This window comes from Cherax quadricarinatus, chromosome 29, assembly GCF_038502225.1.
Source record: "Cherax quadricarinatus isolate ZL_2023a chromosome 29, ASM3850222v1, whole genome shotgun sequence".
Taxonomy (NCBI): Eukaryota; Metazoa; Arthropoda; class Malacostraca; order Decapoda; family Parastacidae; genus Cherax; species Cherax quadricarinatus.
The window spans coordinates 32,014,037-32,042,004 of NC_091320.1; the positions used below are offsets into that span (position 1 = coordinate 32,014,037).

Genomic DNA, 27,968 nt, shown 5'->3' on the forward strand with positions numbered 1-27,968 from the left:
CTGCGAGGAAACCACAGTTTTTGTGCCCAAATATTCTCTGCTTGGTGTTTAAACACTATCAGCACAACATAAAAGAATAAAAAGTTACTATACTGTGGCTGGTACAGCTCATAAATAACCCACACTTTGAAAACTTTTGTCATTTGGGACCATTATTAAATTTCATCTACCACTCGCTTTTCCCATCCGTCCTAATGATCTGTCTTCCAGTCTTCTCTGTTGTTTCTCACTCAGTTGGGACTTGACAGTCCATGATTTACCAAATTGTCATAGGTTTCCTCTCCCAAGTGCAGGTTGTTTGTCAACATGGAATATTCTGTATTGGTATTGAGAGCTTGCCTAATAAATTCTTATCTGTACTACAACTACTACACCCACTTGCAGTCAAACAGATTAATTTTAAGAAAACTTTTTAGTAATCTATATTTAATTAACACATTCATGTACACTTCTTCATTGTGAATTATTTCATTAAGAGTTGTTGCTAGATTACTCATTATTCAAGGTAAATAAATACTGTACTGTATTATGCATTTTGATTGGATCATACAATGTCTGGGTTAAGCATGCCCATGTGAATATGATGATGTACCATCATTAATACATTAATTTTTTTTTTAATGTTCAGTAATTTGTAACATTATGTATATTTCTTTAAGCTGGCAAAATGACTAAATATTTCATCCAGTAAACTCTAAGATGATGGTATTATTTTAGTCAACATTGAACAGTATAAAACAACCTATTTGGAGACAAAAATACAGGGTGATGTAGAAACTATCTTGTCCTGCAAGTGCTATTTTCAGCAGCTCTTCCCATCAAGGGACACCCTTGATGCCAGTGAAGGACCTTTGCTCTAGGTAATTTGGGCTAATGCCCTTTTTTCTTGGATCAAATCCAATTACTTTAATTTCCCAGGTCCTGTATGACTCAGGTTTCAGCACTTGCCTCTTAAAATAAACGAAATGCAACAGTCTTCTTTTACCCTGAGTTTCAGCCATCTCCATGCTAGTTGTATAACTTAAATATTAATACATTAATATGATTTAGAGTGGTATATGTATATTCTGTACATTAAGTGAGCAGACAAGTATAATACTAATGGTATATAATACAAAAAAGTTTGCATCCTCATTGAGCAGACAAATGTTTTATTTTTTTTTTTTTTAATTTTTAATGTTAATTTCATAATAAACACTTACATGAAGAAACTATCTGAGGTATGAGTCTACCATTAAAAAGCTCAAGTGCCTGTATTAAGGAAAATTAGAAGCTTGATTTTTAAAAACTGCACAATGTCATTTCCAACTATGTACATTAATATCAAATTGACATTATGTAATTTTAATAGTACAGTATGAAAAATTAATTAAAAGCACAGTATATGTGAAAAAGAATAAGCGTAACATTTTGTAAAAATTAATTCTTGCAACTTTGTACATGAAATAATAAAAATTAATTTTACAAACACTTTCTTTAGATTGTAGGAGGGTGCACCTTTATGCTAATAAAGGGATCTTGATTCAGGGAATGGAGCTATCATCCTCATCCTCTGATCAAACCTGATTACTGTACCTGCTATACCCCCAAGAACTGTATGACGCCCTACTGGTACAGCACTACGCAATGCTTTTAATATTTTTTTTTAACTCGATAGCCACCACCCACCAAGACAAACATCATAATTATAGTTTATTAAAGTCAGTACCACGCTATTATTTTAACATTCCTTACAGTCTTCGGCATTTTTTGCTGTATATAAATAAACACTTTCCCCAGCAAAGTTTATGCCTGTGATTTGTGTACAGAATTCTACAGTTGCAGTCGTCTTGGTCAACCAGGCTGTTGCTGCCAACAGTGTACAGACGTACATTGTCACAAGTGACTAGCTCAATTACATTATACACTAACATCCATATAACTTAGGACATGAAATATTGTTGCACACTATAAATTTTCATGTTTAAAGTACTGGGGTCTTGTCTGTTCAAAAAGTCTCGTTTTTCATGCACAGTACCCTTAAGGTTTTTGTGGTTTCCACTGTCTGTTGTGTAGGTGCACTAAGTATCTGGAATCGTGAATATAATTATTTTTTATCTGCCATTCACCAAACAGTTTATATTCTTTTATGTTAACTATATTGTGCATTATGTTTCTTTGCTAATAACTAAATAAAAATTTAATATGTATCTATGCCATGCTGTATGGTCATTGCAGATTTAGCCCTAATTTTGGAATATAAGAGTAATTAATATGTTCCACAATAGACATGTTGAAGATTGAGACACTTATGCAGCATATGGGAATCTTTATTCAGGAAACGTTTCGCCACACAGTGGCTTCATCAGTCCAATACAAAGAGGAAGGCGTAAGGAGAGGAGGAGTATGAGGTAATCAGTCCCTCAACCTGGAGTCGATGTGTTCAGTCCATTCAACTTGTCGGTTTTTCAAACCATTCATCACAATAGACATGTAAATGACAAAGTATCACTAATTTATTTTGTAAATAAAACCACAAATTATAATGTGGTTGAGGGCCATAAAGCTTTGATATAGAGGATTTTATCTCTTATTTCATTATAACACTTAGGTTGGCATTCATTAATGTCTTTTATTATTAGACATTTTTATTATAATTTGAGTTTAGCACTTAGTTCTGATTATATTATAATGATTGCGTATCATTTAAAGTTATAACGGAAGTAATAAGGTTATTATCTCGTGTCAAACTGACTATAGTAATACAAAATACAAATTTTAAAAGTTACCCGCATTAAAATTTTAAGCTTTATATTTGTTATTTCTCCCCATTTGTACATTGATTATTTATCTTGTTCTAGCAAATTACTACACTCATTACCTCGTTTGTGAAGGACACAGTCAGGCTCAATAGTTGCATAAAGCATCCAGTTACTTTTTTTTTTAGCAAGTCGGCCGTCTCCCACCGAGGCAGGGTGACCCAAAAAGAAAGAAAATCCCCTAAAAGAAAATACTTTAATCATTCAACACTTTCACCTCACTCGCACATAATCATGTCTGTGTATAAAATCAGTACATGTATATTATTATTATTATACATGGGAGACAGCCAGTGTTCAAAAAAATGTATATATTGCACTGTATATAATACATACACATGGTATGCTGGAAAACCAACTTTTCTCATAATTAATGAGATGTTAAATTAACTGCTTGAAACTTTAAAAAACTCTGGCAAACCTTTTTTTTTTTTTTTTTTTCCCCAGATGTCAAACGACATTTACAAAATTAGTCATTGTTGCTTTCACTGGTTCACTTAAATTATGCCTTGGTTATCTCCAACTCAATGAATGACTGTCTTAAAAATCTTTTTGGAACACTCCAGTTTTCCAGACACTCACAGACCGCAATATATTGTTAATTTTAGAGGATATAGACACTTGTATAATGCTAGTATTGTTATGTGATCATGGGTTTTATTCTATGATGGAAGTTTTTTACCTCATGGAAGGTTCCTTCATGCTAGTTACAGGGAAGGTGGGTGCTCCAAGGAATTGATCCTGATCCCCTCTTCCTTGGAATTGACCTGGTTGCCTCCCAGTCCCCATTAGGCACTGTTTAACCCAATGGGCCTTGAGCTACCCTCATGAATGTAATAAAAATAATAATGGAAGCTTTAATTATTGTAATCCTGTTATAATTTTTTAAATATCTTGAAGTAATAAAAATGTAGTATTTATATTCAGTGTTTTTTCTTTTTTTTACCATGTGTGGATTTTGGTGGATGTATTTTTATAATGAACTGTTGATACATTAAAGCATTGGTGAAGGATACATAGGGCAGTGTGTTGTGGTGGTGGAAGAAGAAAGAGTGGGTGGTTAGTGGTGAGGAGATCAAATAGTCTTTAATGGTGGTAGTGGCACAGAGGTTCCTTCATGCAGGGTTCCTAGATACCTATGGTAAGGGCTCTTGATCCAAATAATTGGAGCTACCTTTCTACCACTGGATTAAACCTAATTGCCTCCCATTTCCTAGGTGTTGTATGACCCACCTTGGTCAAGTATTCCCATGAATATATTTTAATATGCATCAAGTTTAGATGCTTCACTCATTCATTTAACGTAACCTCTTCCGTATTCCTCCCCTTGTTAAAAATAACAGGACCTCCCTTTCCTCTTCAAGGAAGGTGGTGCCTTAACATGAGTATAATGCACTTCATCCAAGGATTTAAGCTAGCAGCTTCTTCTTAGGATCAAACCTTATTTCCTCCCAATTCTGAGGCTCTGACACCTACAAGTGTGACACTTTCCCATTAAAATGAGAATATACAACCCCCATTCGATAATATATACACCAAGAGGAGCACACATTTCTCTTGGCCATTATTTGTTATGTCTTCTATAATCCCAATTTTAGTGATTAAAGTATTTTTTGTCTCATGGTGAAGAGGTTACATGCAGCCTTAGTGACCCTAGTGTAGTCCATAGACTTTAAACCTTATTAACCAGCGAACAACCCTCATTCATATATATAATGGATGTCACGAAAATAACGAACTTTAATATCCCTGTGAATGAAGAAGCTGATTCAGACTTTTTATTGATATTCTTAACAATTTTATGATGACTTGAAAATGAACTATGTTGCAGGTTGCTGCAAGACTCGAGAAAGGTAGCCCTCGTATCTTATAACCTTGGCTTCCTCTGCCTCGTTAAGATTTCAATGGAGGTTCTCTGATGCTGGTGAGCAGCTCTTGATCCAGGGAACTGGAACTGTGTTCCAGTTCCCTGAATAGAGGCTGAATGTCTTTCCATCCCTTCCCCCCCCACAGGTGCTGTTTAATCCCTACGGGTTTAGCACTCCGCCATATAATAACCTCGAGAAGGGTTAGCCACCCAGGATAACACAATGAAGTCTGCCTCATTTAGGACTCTTATTTCCAACCCCTCCAGGATGCAACACACACCAGTCAATGTCCAAGTACGTACTTACTGCTAGGTGAAGGGACAGCAGGTGTAAGGAAACACGGCCAGCATTTCCACCCATGCCAGGGACTGAACCACGGAGACTCAGTGTGTGAGGCGAGTGCATTGCCAACTGGGCCACAGGATGCCCAAGAGGCATTGTAGGTGTACCTCAAAATCCTTGAGAGGAAGAGTAGCTGTAGGTTGATGAGTCATCCCCCTCAAGTGACCTGGGAGGTCGATCCTTCAAACAGGTCCAAAATGTGTAAATAACATGTTCAAGAACCATCTCTGGCTCTTACTACTTTCCTGAAAAAAAAAAAAAAAAAACTTTTAGAGGACTGTAGAGAATTAAAAATAGATGAATGCAAAAACTGGAACAAATGAGTTAAACTATGACTTTGAAGTTCAACAAAGTTAGGTTAGTACACAATATATTTCTAATAAACATCATGTATTACTTTTATGAATTTTAAATTAGAAGAATCTTATATTTCAAGGGTCATAGTTGTTAGTCCAGGAAGCAGATCAGAGATTTGTATAGGGGGTTGGGGGTGGCAAAACCCACAGGAGGAAAATCAAGTTTGATCCAAGGGAGGAATAGTTCGTTATTTGATCTTCAGGAACCTCCCTAGAGAGGTTTAAAGAAAAGTTGCAAAATATTGAAAATTAATTTTTTTTTTTTTTTTTTTTTATGAGATTTTGAAGTTTGACAAATTTACAACTATCTTTAAACCAAGTTAAAAACTTTATTTATCCCAATCAAAGGAAAACTTTAAACTCACAAGGGTCACATAGTGCCTGGGAGGCACTATGTGACCCTTGTGACTCCAGTTCCTTGGATCAAGAACCCTCACTGGCATCAAGGTACCTCCTGGAAGGGACAAGAAACATGGATACATGCACAGTGAACTGCCTTGATTTTGCTGATATTGCATAAATATTTTAAAGTGTTAGACCGAGTTGAGTTCTAGCTCCTGGTCCATCTTATGAATGCTAATCAACAGCTTCTGGGTCTTCTGAGTGTGCTACATTGCAGATGCTAGTCAGGAGTGTGTTAGGCTAAATCTTCTGGGCCTCCTTGAAGGCGTATCTTGTGGGAGGGTTGAGCTCTACCTCCTGGGTCTCTTGAGGAAGTTGAGCTGCAGTTCCTGTACCTCTCGAGGGTTACGAGATAGAAGCACTATGCCTCTTACACATACAAAGGTAGGGGGGGCTGAGCTCATTGGATACAAGGATACCATTCTAGGATCGTGCAGCAACCAATATCCATCAAGTCATTTGCAATTTTTTCCTGGTATTTTTTTTTTAATCCTAGATCTTTTAGACCAGTCACGAGAGCTCAATTAACTCTCACCTGTGTTGTTATTATCTCTGCTGTGTATTTAACATTCCAAGGGTTAATAAGTATCAGTAAAGAAACTTAGTTGTTGCACGAGATACTTCGCCAACTGGTGACCTTTTTCCAACCCAATACAAAGAACATTTACTGGAGAAAGAAGTGGAAAGGTTATTTTGTGGTTCTCAGTTCTTTATGAAGGCCAGAGTGTATTCACCTAGTTGAGGTTGCAGGGGGTCGAGTCCAAGCTCCTGGCCCTGCCTCTTCACTGGTCGCTACTGGATCACTGTCCCTGAACCGTGAGCTTCATTATACCTCTGCTTGAAGCTATGTATGGATCCTGCCTCCACTACATCGTTTCCCAAACTATTCCACTTACTGACTACTCTGTGGCTGAAGAAATACTTCCTAACATCCCTGTGATTCATCTGTGTCTTCAACTTCCAACTGTGTCCCCTTGTTACTGTGTCCCATCTCAGGAACATCCTGTCTTTGTCCACCTTGTCAATTCCTCTCAGTATTTTGTATGTCGTCATCATGTCCCCCCTATCTCTCCTGTCCTCCAGTGTCGTCAGGTTGATTTCCCTTAACCTCTCCTCGTAGGACATACCTCTTAGCTCTGGGACTAGTCTTGTTGCAAACCTTTGCACTTTCTCTAGTTTCTTCACGTGCTTGGCTAGGTGTGGGTTCCAAACTGGTGCCGCATACTCCAATATGGGCCTAACGTACACGGTGTACAGGGTCCTGAATGATTCCTTGTGTGTGTGTGTGTGTGTGTGTGTGTGTGTGTGTGTGTGTGTGTGTGTATGTGTGTAGTCACCTATTTGTGGTTGAAGAGGTCGAGTCCTAGCTCCTGGCCCCGTCTCTTCACCGATTGCTACTAGGTCCTCTCTCTCCCTGCTCCAGGAGCTTTATCAAACCACGTCTTAAAACTATGTATGGTTCCCGCCTCCACTACGTCACTTTCTAGGCTATTCCACAGTCAGGTGTGGCACATGTGCCTTATTCATCAACTTGTCAGTAGTTTATACCTTTAATGATACATTCCATAGACTCGGAAAAGATATTACGACACCTTCCAGCGTCCTTCTATGTGAACTTTAAACCGCACTTTCTCCAGAGACATAAATGTTATGTTCATTTTACGATATTTCCAGCTTGCCTTCCCTCTCTAGGTGGGGATGTTATGCCCTGAGGGGCTATAATCAAAATGTGTTTAGCTCTTAAGATAAGATTTCGTTCGGATTTTTAACCTCAGGGGGTTAGCCACCCAGGATAACCCAAGAAAGTCAGTGCGTCATCGAGGACTGTAACTTATTTCCATTGTGGTCAACAATCTTGTCCCCCAGGATGCGACCCACACCAGTCGACTAACACCCAGGTACCTATTTGCTGCTAGGTGAACATGACAACAGGTGTAAGGAAACACGTCGAAATGTTTCCACCCGTCGGGAATCGAACCCGGGCCCTCCGTGTGTGCAGCGAGAGCTTTAGCCACCAGGCCACCGGGGCACCTCCCCTCCCCTCCATTGTCCTGTCACTCCGGCAGACGGTCCACATCTTGCCTGACCTTTCATTTTTAAGCACAACGGCTGTCTTCCACCGAGGAAGAGTGTCACGAGAAAGAGGGAACACATTCACCATCATTCATTCAGTCACTGTCTTGCCAGAAGTGAGCTGACGTCTCAGTTCAGATGGCCCCTCTCAACCAATGGCGGACATTTCTGGGGCCCTGAAGCTTCAACTGTTTTGAGGGCCCTTTCGCAACCCCTTCTATAACCAAAAAATTTTAAATAATATGGACTAAAGGCGCTTCTGGGGCCCCTGCGGTATTAGGGGTCCCTGGAGCTTAAGCTTCATTAGTTTCATAGTGGACCCGCCCCTGGCTACCTGCTCCCAAATGCAACATCCTCACCTTTCCTACAGTGCGCTGATACAGTACTCTCCACCTCCAGGACTCAAGTCTGGCTAACCTGTTTCCTTGAATCTCTTCACTCCAGCAGCACGTCAAGTCATAAAACTATTTGCTTCCATTCCAGTTTAAAGCACTTACACAAGCTTGCTGCATGTTCAAGCCCATAGCATTCAAAACCTCCTTTACCCCCTGTGGCATGCAAAGAGTACGTAACCTTTATTCGGCGCGTGTACACACCCTTATTGACAGGCTATCTCCCCCAACCAGCGAACCAGGTACTAAGGGCTGACGATGGGGCCCCGTCGTTCAATCAGTACCCAGGTTCCAGCCAATGAGAAGATGGTTTTGGAAATCGCAGAGGTGATGTGGGTACCACTCACCTGTCTGCCCTTGTCATTCCCATTCTAGAGCTGGTTGAAGCACGGTCTGCTCTCTAGTGGCTTCTATTCTGCCTTCCTTACCGTGGAGTGCACTGATACCTATTGCTGTACATAGTGTATATAGTGTACATACTTCTGTTCTAAATTGGTGAAGGATAATACAAGTCAAAAACTTTTTCTGTGTTTATTTTGCTCCCTTTACACCCAGAATAAGAGGCCTTTGGGACTCCTGGGTTGTAATACCCCCTTCCACCAACTCCTCCTCCCCTCCACCCCAAATTTATATACCCTCCTAGACATCGGAGTCTATTACGGAACGGGTGAGACGAACTCATGGCAAGAGCCTTAAAACTCGAAGGGTCGTTTATAATCGTTTTGTTCGGCATTTTCCTACAGGTGTCAGCAGCTAAGAGACGACACAGTAAATGTCAGGGGCCCAAGACTTTTCAACTGCCTCTCAGCATATAAAAAGGGGATTACTAATATACCCCTGGCTGTCTTCAAGAAGGCGCAGGACAGACACCTAAAGTCAGTACCTGACCAGACCGGCTGTGGTTCATGTGTCGATTTGTGTGTGACCAACAGTAACAGCCTGGCTGATCATGATCATGGCTGGTCATGGACCGGACCGTGGGGTCGTTGACTCCCAAAACAGCCTGCAGGTAGACTCCAGCTCCTATTCCTCGGCCGGAATGCAAATTAAAATTTCCAATTTCTCTTATACTGTACAAAGATAATGTAATCTACACGTGGTAAATACCGTCACTAGTATGCAAATGAATTTCTGGCAAATTAATTTTAGTGCTTGAAGACTAAAAAATTAGGCATACGACTATTAAGTAGATTTTTTTATGACAAGATTTATACAGGAAGTATTGGCACTGGTATTAATTATGATTAATGTTAATATCTCTGCGATAAGTTAAAATCTGCGAACTTGTAATCATATACACTGTAATTAACAGTGTGTGTGTGTGTGTGTGTGTGTGTGTGTGTGTGTGTGTGTGTGTGTGTGTGTGTGTGTGTGTGTGTACTCATTTGCATTCGCCTATTTGTGGTTGCAGGGGTCGATTCATAGCTCCTGGCCCCGCCTCTTCACTGATTGCTACTAGGTCCTCTCTCTCCCTGCCCCATGAGCTTTATCATACCTCGTCTTAAAACTATGTATGGTTCCCGCCTCCACTACGTCACTTTCTAGGCTATTCCACGGCCTGACAACTCTCTGACTGAAGAAATACTTCCTAACATCCCTTTGACTCATCTGACTCTTCAACTTCCAATCGTGACCTCTTGTTTCTGTGTCTCCTCCCTGGAACATCCTGTCTTTGTCCACCTTGTCTATTCCACGCAGTATTTTATATGTCGTTATCATGTCTCCCCTGACCCTCCTGGCCTCCAGTCTCGTCAGGCCGATTTCCCTTAACCTTTCTTCATAGGACATTCCCCTTAGCTCTGGAACTAACCTTGTCGCAAACCTTTGCACTTTCTCTAATTTCTTGACGTGCTTGATCAAGTGCAGGTTCCAAACTGGTGCTGCATACTCCAGTATGGGCCTGACGTACACGTTGTAGTGTCTTGAACGATTCCTTACTAAGGTATCGGAACGCTGTTCTCAGGTTTGCCAGGCGCCCGTATGCTGCAACAGTTATCTGGTTGATGTGTGCCTCCAGAGACATGCTCGGTGTTATGGTCACCCCAAGATCCTTTTCCTTGAGTGAGGTTTGCAGTCTTTGGCCACCTAGCCTATACTCCGTCTGAGATCTTCTATGCCCTTCCCAGATCTTCATGACTTTGCATTTGGCGGGGTTAAATTCGAGAAGCCAGTTACTGGACCAGGTGTCCAGTCTGTCCAGGTCTCTTTGAAGTTCTGCCTGATCCTCATCTGATTTAATTCTCCTCATTAACTTCACATCTGCGAACAGGGACATTTCTGTGTGTGTGTACTCACCTATTTGTGGTTGCAGGGGTCGAGTCCTAGCTCCTGGCCCCGCCTCTTCACCGGTTGCTACTAGGCCCTCTCTCTCCCCGCTCCATGAGCTTTATCAAACCTCGTCTTAAAACTGTGTATGGTTCCTGCCTCCACTACGTCATTTTCTAGGCTATTCCACTGCCTTACAACTCTATGACTGAAGAAATACTTCCTACTATCTCTCTGACTCATTTGTGTGTGTGTGTGTGTGTGTGTGTGTGTGTGTGTGTGTGTGTGTGTGTGTGTGTGTGTGTGTGTTTTATTGCTTCCTGCTTTGTTTTCCGGCTTCAGTTTTTCTTCACACAATCCTTGTGTTGTTCCCTCTCTCTATTTACTCAATTTTCCCTTTTCTTCATGTTTATCGTTCGTCAAGGGCGAGCAGATAGGTGGAGGCTGGCAACGAAAAAAGAAGGGAAGGTCTTAAGGAATCTACAGGGAGAAGTACCCGACATAACTAACCCTAAGTTTTAAACGGGTAGAGGGGTAAGCCAGCTGAAGGTCTCGGTCAGATGACCAAAAGCTCCAACGGCGGGTCATCTGACTAACCTTACCAAGGTTATGTTATGTTATTGGTCTGTGTCTTAAAAATTCTCCAGATAATACGAGTAAGGACGGTGTTAAAGGGGAGGTGGGTTAAAGGGGAGGTGGGTTAAAGGGAAGGTGGGTTAAAGGGAAGGTGGGTTAAAGGGAAGGTGGGTTAAAGGGAAGGTGGGTTAAAGGGAAGGTGGGTTAAAGGGAAAGTGGGTTAAAGGGAAAGTGGGTAAAGGAAAGTGTAAGGGAGTGGCTGAAGGCTGCAGGTCTTAGGTGATGAGTGAATCTGGTTCCACCTGTCTCTGTGTCTCACTGTCTGTCTCTCACACCTGTCTCAGTGACACCTGCCCTGCCCCACCAAGGTTAAGACACAGTCATCCCACCAGCACCACACGGTCCATTCTCTCCACTGCCGCCTATGGGGAAAACGACCGTAAGGCACAGTGGATCTCCGGAGGTTGTGCCACCAACCTCCTCCCAGTGAAATAAAATATAATTACGTCCGTATACACCCGACTACTCCCACAATAATAAAAAAAAAATTAAGAGTATGATATAGAGGAAAAAACTGAGGTTTCGCTTTAATACTTAAAATATGTAGGAAAAAAGGGATACCTTTATTTGTACGACGTTTCACCTACACGAAACTTTACTTGCTAAAGCCTCGCTAAGCTTTACCTGGTAAAGCCTCGTGTAGGCATAACGCCACAGTAATAAGAGTTATTTTTCTACACGCGTCTTGTTAACCAATTGTCGACTAGGCCATACTTCCTCTCCATATGCTTTAGCTGTATAGCCCTTGTGGCTTAGCGCTTCTTTTTCATTATAATAACAATCCATATGTTTTAACTACACAAGTACTAATGCAAAATAAAAAAAAAAAAGAGAAGCATCATAGCATGGAAAACATGCAGGAAGCAGAGGACGGATGACAATAGAGGAAGGAGAAATTCCAGCAATGAATATCCGCGAGTGAGAAGAGAAATGGATTGACAAGACTGACTCGCCAACATAAGCAGTGTCAGAACCCGAACTATTACTGCATAGCCCCATCAGACCAGTGACAGGTCAAGGGAAGAGAAATAACGAAAAGGAGGTCTGTGGGGAAATAACCTGGAAGTTATTCACGAAGTGGACAATGTCGGAGAGCAGGAAGGAATTGATGGGCCAATGAAGAGTTGATAGCGTCAACCCAACAGGAAATAAAGCATAAAAAAAGTACATATAAATTAAAACGAGGCCGTCGGTTTTGACAGAGGCAGCGGATGCACCAACCTGCTAGGAAAAAATATGTACAAGTCAGTGGAAACAGGACATCTTTCAGAAAGTTGGAAGACAACAAATGTCTCAGAATCCAAATCAGGCTATAGGTAGGTAGCATTGAGCTACATGCGGATCCACAGACCGGAAAAACAGGCTGGGATTATTTTAACTTCAGTAGATTCAATAAATATGTAAAGAATAGAAGATAGTGAGGGACCGAAGAACGAAGAATCAGGATGGGAAAGTTTGTAGTTTTAAAATAATTAACATTCCTGATACACGATGATCTACATGACGAAGTGTAATTCTTGTTATCATTTTATACTGACGAAGTTTATTAATAACAAAACGTTAAGAAACAGAATAAACAATTGTAGAGAGAGACTCGTCGAAAATGTGGCCGTTACAAGTCAATCCATACAATAACAAAACGAGTGTGACTCAGGGAATCCGTGAGAAAAGACAGTAGTCGGAGTATGGTTTGGAAGGTAAGAACTGGAAGCATCTGAGAGAGGGACCTGGAAGCATACACAACGTTCAGTATATCGCCCGAGAATTTTTCCACGTCTACCCCACAACTTCTGCAGCGTATGATAATCTGGCTAATCTTCAGAACTGCTCTCAGGGACCTCGGCAAGGAATCCTTCAGAACAACATGGAAACACATCACGCCGATATTACAGCATGAAGGACACACATCTGACTGCTCATACACTGTTTAGAATCTCCTGAAAGTCCAGAGATACGCCAGTAGGCTGGTCCTGGAGGCCAAGACTACTGTAGCAACGCCAGTATCTGGAGGCCAAGACTACTGTAGCAACGCCAGTGTCTGGAGGCCAAGGCTACTGTAGCAACGCCAGTGTCTGGAGGCCAAGGCTACTGTAGCAACGCCAGTGTCTGGAGGCCAAGGCTACTGTAGCAACGCCAGTATCTGGAGGCCAAGACTACTGTAGCAACGCCAGTGTCTGGAGGCCAAGGCTACTGTAGCAACGCCAGTGTCTGGAGGCCAAGGCTACTGTAGCAACGCCAGTGTCTGGAGGCCAAGGCTACTGTAGCAACGCCAGTGTCTGGAGGCCAAGGCTACTGTAGCAACGCCAGTGTCTGGAGGCCAAGGCTACTGTAGCAACGCCAGTGTCTGGAGGCCAAGGCTACTGTAGCAACGCCAGTGTCTGGAGGCCAAGGCTACTGTAGCAACGCCAGTGTCTGGAGGCCAAGGCTACTGTAGCAACGCCAGTGTCTGGAGGCCAAGGCTACTGTAGCAACGCCAGTGTCTGGAGGCCAAGGCTACTGTAGCAACGCCAGTGTCTGGAGGCCAAGGCTACTGTAGCAACGCCAGTGTCTGGAGGCCAAGGCTACTGTAGCAACGCCAGTGTCTGGAGGCCAAGGCTACTGTAGCAACGCCAGTGTCTGGAGGCCAAGGCTACTGTAGCAACGCCAGTGTCTGGAGGCCAAGGCTACTGTAGCAACGCCAGTGTCTGGAGGCCAAGGCTACTGTAGCAACGCCAGTGTCTGGAGGCCAAGGCTACTGTAGCAACGCCAGTGTCTGGAGGCCAAGGCTACTGTAGCAACGCCAGTGTCTGGAGGCCAAGGCTACTGTAGCAACGCCAGTGTCTGGAGGCCAAGGCTACTGTAGCAACGCCAGTGTCTGGAGGCCAAGGCTACTGTAGCAACGCCAGTGTCTGGAGGCCAAGGCTACTGTAGCAACGCCAGTGTCTGGAGGCCAAGGCTACTGTAGCAACGCCAGTGTCTGGAGGCCAAGGCTACTGTAGCAACGCCAGTGTCTGGAGGCCAAGGCTACTGTAGCAACGCCAGTGTCTGGAGGCCAAGGCTACTGTAGCAACGCCAGTGTCTGGAGGCCAAGGCTACTGTAGCAACGCCAGTGTCTGGAGGCCAAGGCTACTGTAGCAACGCCAGTGTCTGGAGGCCAAGGCTACTGTAGCAACGCCAGTGTCTGGAGGCCAAGGCTACTGTAGCAACGCCAGTGTCTGGAGGCCAAGGCTACTGTAGCAACGCCAGTGTCTGGAGGCCAAGGCTACTGTAGCAACGCCAGTGTCTGGAGGCCAAGGCTACTGTAGCAACGCCAGTGTCTGGAGGCCAAGGCTACTGTAGCAACGCCAGTGTCTGGAGGCCAAGGCTACTGTAGCAACGCCAGTGTCTGGAGGCCAAGGCTACTGTAGCAACGCCAGTGTCTGGAGGCCAAGGCTACTGTAGCAACGCCAGTGTCTGGAGGCCAAGGCTACTGTAGCAACGCCAGTGTCTGGAGGCCAAGGCTACTGTAGCAACGCCAGTGTCTGGAGGCCAAGGCTACTGTAGCAACGCCAGTGTCTGGAGGCCAAGGCTACTGTAGCAACGCCAGTGTCTGGAGGCCAAGGCTACTGTAGCAACGCCAGTGTCTGGAGGCCAAGGCTACTGTAGCAACGCCAGTGTCTGGAGGCCAAGGCTACTGTAGCAACGCCAGTGTCTGGAGGCCAAGGCTACTGTAGCAACGCCAGTGTCTGGAGGCCAAGGCTACTGTAGCAACGCCAGTGTCTGGAGGCCAAGGCTACTGTAGCAACGCCAGTGTCTGGAGGCCAAGGCTACTGTAGCAACGCCAGTGTCTGGAGGCCAAGGCTACTGTAGCAACGCCAGTGTCTGGAGGCCAAGGCTACTGTAGCAACGCCAGTGTCTGGAGGCCAAGGCTACTGTAGCAACGCCAGTGTCTGGAGGCCAAGGCTACTGTAGCAACGCCAGTGTCTGGAGGCCAAGGCTACTGTAGCAACGCCAGTGTCTGGAGGCCAAGGCTACTGTAGCAACGCCAGTGTCTGGAGGCCAAGGCTACTGTAGCAACGCCAGTGTCTGGAGGCCAAGGCTACTGTAGCAACGCCAGTGTCTGGAGGCCAAGGCTACTGTAGCAACGCCAGTGTCTGGAGGCCAAGGCTACTGTAGCAACGCCAGTGTCTGGAGGCCAAGGCTACTGTAGCAACGCCAGTGTCTGGAGGCCAAGGCTACTGTAGCAACGCCAGTGTCTGGAGGCCAAGGCTACTGTAGCAACGCCAGTGTCTGGAGGCCAAGGCTACTGTAGCAACGCCAGTGTCTGGAGGCCAAGGCTACTGTAGCAACGCCAGTGTCTGGAGGCCAAGGCTACTGTAGCAACGCCAGTGTCTGGAGGCCAAGGCTACTGTAGCAACGCCAGTGTCTGGAGGCCAAGGCTACTGTAGCAACGCCAGTGTCTGGAGGCCAAGGCTACTGTAGCAACGCCAGTGTCTGGAGGCCAAGGCTACTGTAGCAACGCCAGTGTCTGGAGGCCAAGGCTACTGTAGCAACGCCAGTGTCTGGAGGCCAAGGCTACTGTAGCAACGCCAGTGTCTGGAGGCCAAGGCTACTGTAGCAACGCCAGTGTCTGGAGGCCAAGGCTACTGTAGCAACGCCAGTGTCTGGAGGCCAAGGCTACTGTAGCAACGCCAGTGTCTGGAGGCCAAGGCTACTGTAGCAACGCCAGTGTCTGGAGGCCAAGGCTACTGTAGCAACGCCAGTGTCTGGAGGCCAAGGCTACTGTAGCAACGCCAGTGTCTGGAGGCCAAGGCTACTGTAGTAACGCCAGTGTCTGGAGGCCAAGGCTACTGTAGTAACGCCAGTGTCTGGAGGCCAAGGCTACTGTAGTAACGCCAGTGTCTGGAGGCCAAGGCTACTGTAGTAACGCCAGTGTCTGGAGGCCAAGGCTACTGTAGTAACGCCAGTGTCTGGAGGCCAAGACTACTGTAGTAACGCCAGTGTCTGGAGGCCAAGACTACTGTAGTAACGCCAGTGTCTGGAGGCCAAGACTACTGTAGTAACGCCAGTGTCTGGAGGCCAAGACTACTGTAGTAACGCCAGTGTCTGGAGGCCAAGACTACTGTAGTAACGCCAGTGTCTGGAGGCCAAGACTACTGTAGTAACGCCAGTGTCTGGAGGCCAAGACTACTGTAGTATCGCCGGTGTCTGGAGGCCAAGACTACTGTAGTAACGCCAGTGTCTGGAGGCCAAGACTACTGTAGTAACGCCGGTGTCTGGAGGCCAAGACTACTGTAGTAACGCCAGTGTCTGGAGGCCAAGACTACTGTAGTAACGCCAGTGTCTGGAGGCCAAGACTACTGTAGTAACGCCAGTGTCTGGAGGCCAAGACTACTGTAGTAACGCCAGTGTCTGGAGGCCAAGACTACTGTAGTAACGCCAGTGTCTGGAGGCCAAGACTACTGTAGTAACGCCAGTGTCTGGAGGCCAAGACTACTGTAGTAACGCCAGTGTCTGGAGGCCAAGACTACTGTAGTAACGCCAGTGTCTGGAGGCCAAGACTACTGTAGTAACGCCAGTATCTGGAGGCCAAGACTACTGTAGTAACGCCAGTGTCTGGAGGCCAAGACTACTGTAGTAACGCCAGTATCTGGAGGCCAAGACTACTGTAGTAACGCCAGTATCTGGAGGCCAAGACTACTGTAGTAACGCCAGTATCTGGAGGCCAAGACTACTGTAGTAACGCCAGTATCTGGAGGCCAAGACTACTGTAGTAACGCCAGTATCTGGAGGCCAAGACTACTGTAGTAACGCCAGTATCTGGAGGCCAAGACTACTGTAGTAACGCCAGTATCTGGAGGCCAAGACTACTGTAGTAACGCCAGTATCTGGAGGCCAAGACTACTGTAGTAACGCCAGTGTCTGGAGGCCAAGACTACTGTAGTAACGCCAGTGTCTGGAGGCCAAGACTACTGTAGTAACGCCAGTGTCTGGAGGCCAAGACTACTGTAGTAACGCCAGTGTCTGGAGGCCAAGACTACTGTAGTAACGCCAGTATCTGGAGGCCAAGACTACTGTAGTAACGCCAGTGTCTGGAGGCCAAGACTACTGTAGTAACGCCAGTGTCTGGAGGCCAAGACTACTGTAGTAACGCCAGTGTCTGGAGGCCAAGACTACTGTAGTAACGCCAGTGTCTGGAGGCCAAGACTACTGTAGTAACGCCAGTGTCTGGAGGCCAAGACTACTGTAGTAACGCCAGTGTCTGGAGGCCAAGACTACTGTAGTAACGCCAGTGTCTGGAGGCCAAGACTACTGTAGTAACGCCAGTATCTGGAGGCCAAGACTACTGTAGTAACGCCAGTGTCTGGAGGCCAAGACTACTGTAGTAACGCCAGTATCTGGAGGCCAAGACTACTGTAGTAACGCCAGTATCTGGAGGCCAAGACTACTGTAGTAACGCCAGTATCTGGAGGCCAAGACTACTGTAGTAACGCCAGTATCTGGAGGCCAAGACTACTGTAGTAACGCCAGTATCTGGAGGCCAAGACTACTGTAGTAACGCCAGTGTCTGGAGGCCAAGACTACTGTAGTAACGCCAGTATCTGGAGGCCAAGACTACTGTAGTAACGCCAGTATCTGGAGGCCAAGACTACTGTAGTAACGCCAGTATCTGGAGGCCAAGACTACTGTAGTAACGCCAGTATCTGGAGGCCAAGACTACTGTAGTAACGCCAGTATCTGGAGGCCAAGACTACTGTAGTAACGCCAGTATCTGGAGGCCAAGACTACTGTAGTAACGCCAGTGTCTGGAGGCCAAGACTACTGTAGTAACGCCAGTATCTGGAGGCCAAGACTACTGTAGTAACGCCAGTGTCTGGAGGCCAAGACTACTGTAGTAACGCCAGTATCTGGAGGCCAAGACTACTGTAGTAACGCCAGTATCTGGAGGCCAAGACTACTGTAGTAACGCCAGTATCTGGAGGCCAAGACTACTGTAGTAACGCCAGTATCTGGAGGCCAAGACTACTGTAGTAACGCCAGTATCTGGAGGCCAAGACTACTGTAGTAACGCCAGTATCTGGAGGCCAAGACTACTGTAGTAACGCCAGTATCTGGAGGTCAAGACTACTGTAGTAACGCCAGTATCTGGAGGCCAAGACTACTGTAGTAACGCCAGTATCTGGAGGTCAAGACTACTGTAGTAACGCCAGTATCTGGAGGCCAAGACTACTGTAGTAACGCCAGTATCTGGAGGCCAAGACTACTGTAGTAACGCCAGTATCTGGAGGTCAAGACTACTGTAGTAACGCCAGTATCTGGAGGTCAAGACTACTGTAGTAACGCCAGTATCTGGAGGCCAAGACTACTGTAGTAACGCCAGTATCTGGAGGCCAAGACTACTGTAGTAACGCCAGTATCTGGAGGCCAAGACTACTGTAGTAACGCCAGTGTCTGGAGGCCAAGACTACTGTAGTAAGGGAGGGACTAAGGGTACCTTAAACTTGACGCCCTTCATCATGTATATTAATGTTTGTGTACACTAACTTTTTACTTCGTGTACAACGCTATGTCTCGACTGTGCATTGTTATTATGGGGGAGCGCTAAAGCCGTAGGGATTATACAGCGCCTGTGGCGGGGAGGGGGGGGAATGGAAGGCATTCAGGCTTAATTCAGGGAATCTGAGCACGGATCTAATTCCCTGGATCAAGAACCCATTAAGGTGGGTGTGCATTGTAATGTTTTTACTGAGCAGGAGCATTACAATGTTTGTACTTCATTGTAATGCACTGTGTGTACAATGTCAGCGTTTCACTGTGTACACCAATGTTTTCACTGTGTACACCAATGTTTTCACTGTGTACACCAATGTTTTCACTGTGTACACCAATGTTTTCACTGTGTACACCAATGTTTTCACTGTGTACACCAATGTTTTCACTGTGTACACCAATGTTTACACTGTGTACACTGGAGTGGTATAGATCAAGGCGACCCTCACGATGGTGGTGAAATTAATTACGTAATTGAGAGTCAGAGTAGCTGGTGTGCCCACCTTCCCTTCACAATGTTTGGAGACACGTACCTTCAAGGGCCCCTTCAAGACAGAAGGGAAGATGCCTAGACTCTGACAAAGGGCTCCTCGCCCACATTAATGCAAGCCGTCCTTCCCTTCCTCGGATTAAACCAAACCCTTACGAGATTAGCTGTTCACAGTGAATGCCAAAATATTAATACTACCCCAAGTACGTTCATCAAGGCCAAGAATTTTTTTACGTTTTAAGACGTACAGTACCGAGTGCTACATTTTTTCCCCTCCATCAGGGAAGTTTGGTCAGTGGACCAGGGGAAAAATCCCCACCCCCAGCCTGCCCACTCTCAGGGGAAGCGTGGGCTGGTATGTGTGTGTGTGTTTTCTAACGAGGTTAAGCCAGTGATATTTTCATAATGACGGCTGATCCGCTGCCCCTTCCCCCTCCCTGGTGTGACATTTATAGCAAGCTGGTAGACGTGCACACAAGCACCGCCTCGTGGCTCAAGTGGTAACTAATTTGGTCTTGCATATAAAGGATCAGGGTTCGATCTTCACACGAGTGGAAAGATTGGACATGTTACTTTATGCTTTTTGCCACCTACTCACCTGAGATCTTAAAGAAATAATTGTAAGCATAATTTTTAAAGGGATGGAGGGGTAAGCCAGCGGAAGGTCTCTGTCAGATAACCAAAAGCTTCGGCTGCTGGCCATCATACGACTAAGACCCGCGTCAAGAAACGCTTGTCCTGTTTTCTGACAAACCTAACCTAACCTAGCAGGACGTTGATACCAGCGTCGGCCGACTGTCGTGGGTGGCATCCCGGGGTGCGGGACACAATCATCACAATGAACATCACCCACAGTGACTAATTTTTTGATGAACCACCGAGTTAATAATCCAAATAAAATATGAAAAATCAGACTGGTAGTAGAGGTATCCCCTATTACGCAGCGTTGCTAAGTTCACCTTAACGCAATACTAATCTTTTACACACCTGCTGACCATCGTGAAGTGACGTGTCAAGATTCTGTCATCACCTAAATAAATAACAAAAAGGCACAATACCGTGACTGGAACGATACACAAATAACCCGCACATAAAAGACAGAAGCTTACGACGACGTTTCGGTCCGACTTGGACCATTGACAAAGTCACACAGTGTGACTTTGTCAATGGTCCAAGTCGGACCGAAACGTCGTCGTAAGCTTCTGTCTTTTATGTGCGGGTTATTTGTGTATCTGTCATCACCTGACAGCTCCAATTGCCCTCTGATGACAAATTAGAGACCTTCACTGGCAGAAGCTCTGGTGGAGGGTTTTCGAACAAGGAATAAGTGCTACTCCTTATTACCTTCCATCACCATGGTGCTATTCGACTTCCACGGGTTTAGCGCCGCACTGTAACTTTAACAGATTCACTCAATCCCGTATATATGCACGCGCGTGTATACGTTACGCTAATCACCGAGTACGCAGCCCCAGCATGGAGCCCACACCTGGGCAAGCATGTCAGGCAGATCGGAAAGGTTTGAAGGTTTGAATCCAGGCTAGTACCACTTAAAGGAATGCACAGTGAGGAGAGGTTGAAGGAACCGACCCTGACCACCTTGGTGGATTATTATTATAATCAAAAAGAAGCGCTAAGCCACAAGGACTATACAGCGCCCACCTTGGTGGAGAGAAAACAAATAGGAGATATTATAACGACATGCAAAATCTTAGGAAGAATTGATAAGGCAGATGAAGGTTATTATAATCATAACTGGAGTATATCTGGAGTATAACTAAGCGGTAAGCCCGTCAGGGTCATTCACAGATAAGGACATTATCTGAATTTAAGAGGACCCGTATCAAAGGGACACAGGTGAGCCATAGAGATGTTAGGAAGTACTTATTTAGTCTCGGTGTGGGTGTAAAGTGGAATTACTTGGAATTAGGCAGTGGTGAAGGCAAACGCAATACACAGCTTCAAGAGTATATATGACAAACCTCAAGAGGCTAGAAGTCGGTGATGCCCATCACAGTGGTCTAGGAAGAGGGGCCAGGAGCAGAGTCTCGACCCATGAAAGCATAATTCGGTGTACACACACACACACACACACACACACACACACACACAAAGAAATCATTCAGGACCCTGTACACCGTGTATGTTAGGCCCATATTGGAGTATGCGGCACCAGTTTGGAACCCACACCTAGCCAAGCACGTAAAGAAACTAGAGAAAGTGCAAAGGTTTGCAACAAGACTAGTCCCAGAGCTAAGAGGCATGTCCTACGAGGAGAGGTTAAGGGAAATCAACCTGACGACACTGGAGGACAGGAGAGATAGGGGGGACATGATAACGACATACAAAATACTGAGAGGAATTGACAAGGTGGACAAAGACAGGATGTTCCAGAGACTGGACACAGTAACAAGGGGACACAGTTGGAAGCTGAAGACACAGATGAATCACAGGGATGTTAGGAAGTATTTCTTCAGCCTCAGAGTAGTCAGTAAGTGGAATAGTTTGGGAAGCGATGTAGTGGAGGCAGGATCCATATATAGCTTTAAGCAGAGGTATGATAAAGCTCACGGCTCAGGGAGAGTGACCTAGTAGCGATCAGTGAAGAGGCGGGGCCAGGAGATCGGACTCGACCCCCGCAACCTCAACTAGGTGAGTACACACACACACACACACACACGGGTCCAGGAGCTGTGGCTCGACCCCTGCAACCAGGTGAGTACACAGGCTCACCATGACCTTCCTCACCATCGTGATGTTCTCCACCTTCGTTTATTACCTTCTTCCTCGTCCCTCCATCCTTCATATCCTCGTCCACCTCTTCCTATCTCCTTCCTCCCTAGTCTTCCAAAATAATTCTTTTCTTTTATATGTATTATTATATATAATCTACCCGAAAACAAATATTTAAATTGAGGTACACCCACTCACTGCTGACACTGGAGGTACACCCACTCACTGCTGACACTGGAGGTACACCCACTCACTGCTGACACTGGAGGTACACCCACTCACCACTAAGCTAACACTGGAGGTACACTCACTCACCACTAGGCTGACACTGGAGGTACACTCACTCACTGCTAGGCTGACACTGGAGGTACACCCACTCACTGCTGACACTGGAGGTACACCCACTCACTGCTGACACTGGAGGTACACCCACTCACTGCTGACACTGGAGGTACACCCACTCACTGCTGACACTGGAGGTACACCCACTCACTGCTGACACTGGAGGTACACCCACTCACTCACCGCTAGGCTGACACTGGAGGTACACCCACTCACTGCTGACACTGGAGGTACACCCACTCACTGCTGACACTGGAGGTACACCCACTCACTGCTGACACTGGAGGTACACCCGCTCACTGCTAGGCTGACACTGGAGGTACACCCACTCACTGCTGACACTGGAGGTACACCCACTCACTGCTGCTGACACTGGAGGTACACCCACTCACTGCTAGGCTGACACTGGAGGTACACCCACTCACTGCTAGGCTGACACTGGAGGTACACCCACTCACTGCTAGGCTGACACTGGAGGTACACCCACTCACTGCTAGGCTGACACTGGAGGTACACCCACTCACTGCTAGGCAGACACTGGAGGTACACCCACTCACTGCTAGGCTGACACTGGAGGTACACTCAGTGTGAGGCTGACACTGGAGGTACACCCACTCACTGCTAGGCTGACACTGGAGGTACACCCACTCACTGCTAGGCTGACACTGGAGGTACACCCACTCACTGCTAGGCTGACACTGGAGGTACACCCACTCACTGCTAGGCTGACACTGGAGGTACACCCACTCAGTGTGCTAGGCTGACACTGGAGGTACACCCACTCACTGCTAGGCTGACACTGGAGGTACACCCACTCACTGCTAGGCTGACACTGGAGGTACACCCACTCACTGCTAGGCTGACACTGGAGGTACACCCACTCACTGCTAGGCTGACACTGGAGGTACACCCACTCACTGCTAGGCTGACACTGGAGGTACACCCACTCACTGCTAGGCTGACACTGGAGGTACACCCACTCACTGCTAGGCTGACACTGGAGGTACACACACTCCCTGCTAGCTGCTGGAGGTACACCCACTCACTGCTAGGCTGACACTGGAGGTACACCCACTCACTGCTAGGCTGACACTGGAGGTACACCCACTCACTGCTAGGCTGACACTGGAGGTACACCCACTCACTGCTAGGCTGACACTGGAGGTACACCCACTCACTGCTAGGCTGACACTGGAGGTACACCCACTCACCATGCTAGGCTGACACTGGAGGTACACCCACTCACTGCTAGGCTGACACAGGAGGTACACCCACTCACCACTAAGCTGACACAGGAGGTACACCCACTCACCACTAAGCTGACACTGAAGGTACACTCACCACTAAGCTGACACTGGAGGTACACTCACTCACCACTAAGCTGACACTGGAGGTACACCCACTCACCACTAAGCTGACACTGGAGGTACACCCACTCACCACTAAGCTGACACTGGAGGTACACCCACTCACCACTAAGCTGACACTGGAGGTACACCCACTCACTGCTAAGCTGACACTGGAGGTACACCCACTCACCACTAAGCTGACACTGGAGGTACACCCACTCACCACTAAGCTGACACTGGAGGTACACCCACTCACCACTAAGCTGACACTGGAGGTACACCCACTCACCACTAAGCTGACACTGGAGGTACACCCACTCACTGCTAGGCTGACACTGGAGGTACACTCACCACTAAGCTGACACTGGAGGTACACCCACTCACCACTAAGCTGACACTGGAGGTACACCCACTCACCACTAAGCTGACACTGGAGGTACACCCACTCACCACTAAGCTGACACTGGAGGTACACCCACTCACCACTAAGCTGACACTGGAGGTACACCCACTCACCACTAAGCTGACACTGGAGGTACACCCACTCACCACTAAGCTGACACTGGAGGTACACCCACTCACCACTAAGCTGGCACTGGAGGTACAACCAGTCACCACTCAGCTGGCACTGGAGGTACACCCACTCACCACTAAGCTGACACTGGAGGTACACTCACCACTAAGCTGACACTGGAGGTACACCCACTCACCACTAAGCTGACACTGGAGGTACACCCGCTCACCACTAAGCTGACACTGGAGGTACATCCACTCGCTGCTAGGCTGACACTGGAGGTACACCCACTCACCACTAAGCTGACACTGGAGGTACACCCACTCACCACTAAGCTGACACTGGAGGTACACACCCACTCACACCCACTAAGCTGACACTGGAGGTACTGACCCTAAGCACTGGAGGTACACCCACTGACCGCTAAGCTGACACTGGAGGCTGACACTGGAGGTACACCCACTCACCACTAAGCTGACACTGGAGGTACACCCACTCACCACTAAGCTGACTTACTGGAGTACACCCACTTACCACTAAGCTGACACTACACCCACTCACCACTAAGCTGACACTGGAGGTACACCCACTCACCACTAAGCTGACACTGGAGGTACACCCACTCACCACTAAGCTGACACTGGAGGTACACCCACTCACCACTAAGCTGACACTGGAGGTACACCCACTCACCACTAAGCTGACACTGGAGGTATACCCACTCACCACTAAGCTGACACTACACCCACACCACTAAGCTGACACTGGAGGTACACCCACTCACCACTAAGCTGACACTGGAGGTACACCCACTCACCACTAAGCTGACACTGGAGGTACACCCACTCACCACTAAGCTGACACTGGAGGTACATCCACTCACCACTAAGCTGACACTGGAGGTACATCCACTCACCGCTAGGCTGACACTGGAGGTACACCCACTCACCACTAAGCTGACACTGGAGGTACACCCACTCACCACTAAGCTGACACTGGAGGTACACCCACTCACCACTAAGCTGACACTGGAGGTACACCCACTCACCACTAAGCTGACACTGGAGGTACACCCACTCACCACTAAGCTGACACTGGAGGTACACCCACTCACCACTAAGCTGACACTGGAGGTACACCCACTCACCACTAAGCTGACACTGGAGGTACAACCAGTCACCACTAAGCTGACACTGGAGGTACACCCACTCACCACTAAGCTGACACTGGAGGTACACTCACCACTAAGCTGACACTGGAGGTACACCCACTCACCACTAAGCTGACACTGGAGGTACACCCACTTACCACTAAGCTGACACTGGAGGTACACCCACTCACCACTAAGCTGAGACTGGAGGTACACCCACTCACCACTAAGCTGAGACTGGAGGTACACCCACTCACCACTAAGCTGATACTGGAGGTACACCCACTCACCACTAAGCTGATACTGGAGGTACACCCACTCACCACTAAGCTGATACTGGAGGCATACCCACTCACCACTAAGCTTATACTGGAGATGCACCCACTCAACACTAAGCTGACACTGAAGGTATACTCACTCACCACTAAGCTGACACTGGAGGTACACCCACTCACTGCTAGGCTGACACTGGAGGTACACCAACTCACCACTAAGCTGACACTGGAGGTACACCCACTCACCGCTAAGCTGACACTGGAGGTACACCCACTCACCGCTAAGCTGACACTGGAGGTACACCCACTCACTGCTAGGCTGACACTGGAGGTACACCCACTCACCGCTAAGCTGACACTGGAGGTACACCCACTCACCACTAAGCTGACACTGGAGGTACACCCACTCACCACTGACACTGGAGGTACACCCACTCACTGCTAGGCTGACACTGGAGGTACACCCACTCACCACTAAGCTGACACTGGAGGTACACCCACTCACCACTAAGCTGACACTGGAGGTACACCCACTCACCACTAAGCTGACACTGGAGGTACACCCACTCACCACTAAGCTGACACTGGAGGTACACCCACTCACCACTAAGCTGACACTGGAGGTACACCCACTCACCACTAAGCTGACACTGGAGGTACACCCACTCACCACTAAGCTGACACTGGAGGTACACCCACTCACCACTAAGCTGACACTGGAGGTACACCCACTCACCACTAAGCTGACACTGGAGGTACACTCACCACTAAGCTGACACTGGAGGTACACTCACCACTAAGCTGACACTGGAGGTACACCCACTTACCACTAAGCTGAGACTGGAGGTACACCCACTCACCACTAAGCTGAGACTGGAGGTACACCCACTCACCACTAAGCTGAGACTGGAGGTACACCCACTCAACACTAAGGTGATACTGACTGATACTGGAGGTACACCCACTCACCACAAAGCTGATACTGACACTGGAGGTACACCCACTCACCACTAAGCTGACACTGGAGGTACACCCGCTCACCACTAAGCTGACACTGGAGGTACACCCACTCACCACTAAGGTGACACTGGAGGTACACCCACTCACCACTAAGGCCCACTCACCACTGACACTGGAGGTACACCCACTCACCACTGACACTGGAGGTACACCCACTCACCACTGACACTGGAGGTACACCCACTCACCACTGACACTGGAGGTACACCCACTCACCACTGACACTGGAGGTACACCCACTCACCACTAAGCTGACACTGGAGGTACACCCACTCACCACTAAGCTGACACTGGAGGTACACCCACTAACCACTAAGACACTGACCACTGCTGAGGTACACCCACTCACCACTAAGCTGACACTGGAGGTACACCCACTCACCACTAAGCTGACACTGGAGGTACACCCACTCACCACTAAGCTGACACTGGAGGTACACCCACTCACCACTAAGCTGACACTGGAGGTACACCCACTCACCACTAAGCTGACACTGGAGGTACACCCACTCACCACTAAGCTGACACTGGAGGTACACCCACTCACCACTAAGCTGACACTGGAGGTACACCCACTCACCACTAAGCTGACACTGGAGGTACACCCACTCACCACTAAGCTGACACTGGAGGTACACCCACTCACCACTAAGCTGACACTAGGTACACCCACTCACCACTAAGCTGACACTGGAGTACACCCACTCACCACTAAGTACACCCACTCACCACTAAGCTGACACTGGAGGTACACCCACTCACCACTAAGCTGACACTGGAGGTACACTCACTCACCACTAAGCTGACACTGGAGGTACATCCACTCACTGCTAGGCTGACACTGGAGGTACACCCACTCACCACTAAGCTGACACTGGAGGTACACCCACTCACCACTAACCTGACACTGCAGGTACACCCACTCACCACTAAGCTGACACTGGAGGTACACCCACTCACCACTAAGCTGACACTGGAGGTACACCCACTCACCACTAAGCTGACACTGCAGGTACACCCACTCACCACTAAGCTGACACTGCAGGTACACCCACTCACCACTAAGCTGACACTGCAGGTACACCCACTCACCACTAAGCTGACACTGCAGGTACACCCACTCACCACTAAGCTGACACTGCAGGTACACCCACTCACCACTAATCTGACACTGACACGTCAGGTCAAAGCAGCAGTACCTGGGGTGACGTAATGCTCCACACAGCTGACTGATCCACCGTCACCAACAATAACCCAATATTACAACATTGCTGATAATTATCTTCATATAAATCATCCTAAAAGCACATAATTTAATTTTTAAAACGGTCTTTTATAGAGAAATTAGCTGTATGAGTAAATTTGTTAACTATTCCCAGGATAGTTTATGATAGTCTATGTAAACAGAGATCTAATGTACACAATTGTCCTCAAAGGTTAGCTAAGTTATACCG

General features: G+C 47.1%; 1 long non-coding RNA gene across 5 annotated transcripts; it reads right to left on the bottom strand.

Annotated features, from left to right (window-relative positions):
- Positions 1 to 1,149: 1,149 nt before the first annotated feature.
- LOC128690558 (uncharacterized) lies at positions 1,150 to 27,864 on the bottom strand. Of its 5 annotated transcripts, none has more exons than XR_008407313.2 (3): positions 27,714 to 27,864; positions 4,973 to 5,253; positions 1,150 to 2,068 (listed from the first exon to the last, which is right to left on the bottom strand). It is a non-coding gene; the product is annotated as an uncharacterized lncRNA (long non-coding RNA). The 5 variants fall into 5 exon arrangements; XR_011392566.1 differs by having other exon boundaries at positions 27,673 to 27,770; XR_011392567.1 differs by having other exon boundaries at positions 27,640 to 27,747.
- Between the last annotated feature and the right edge of the window lie 104 nt (positions 27,865 to 27,968).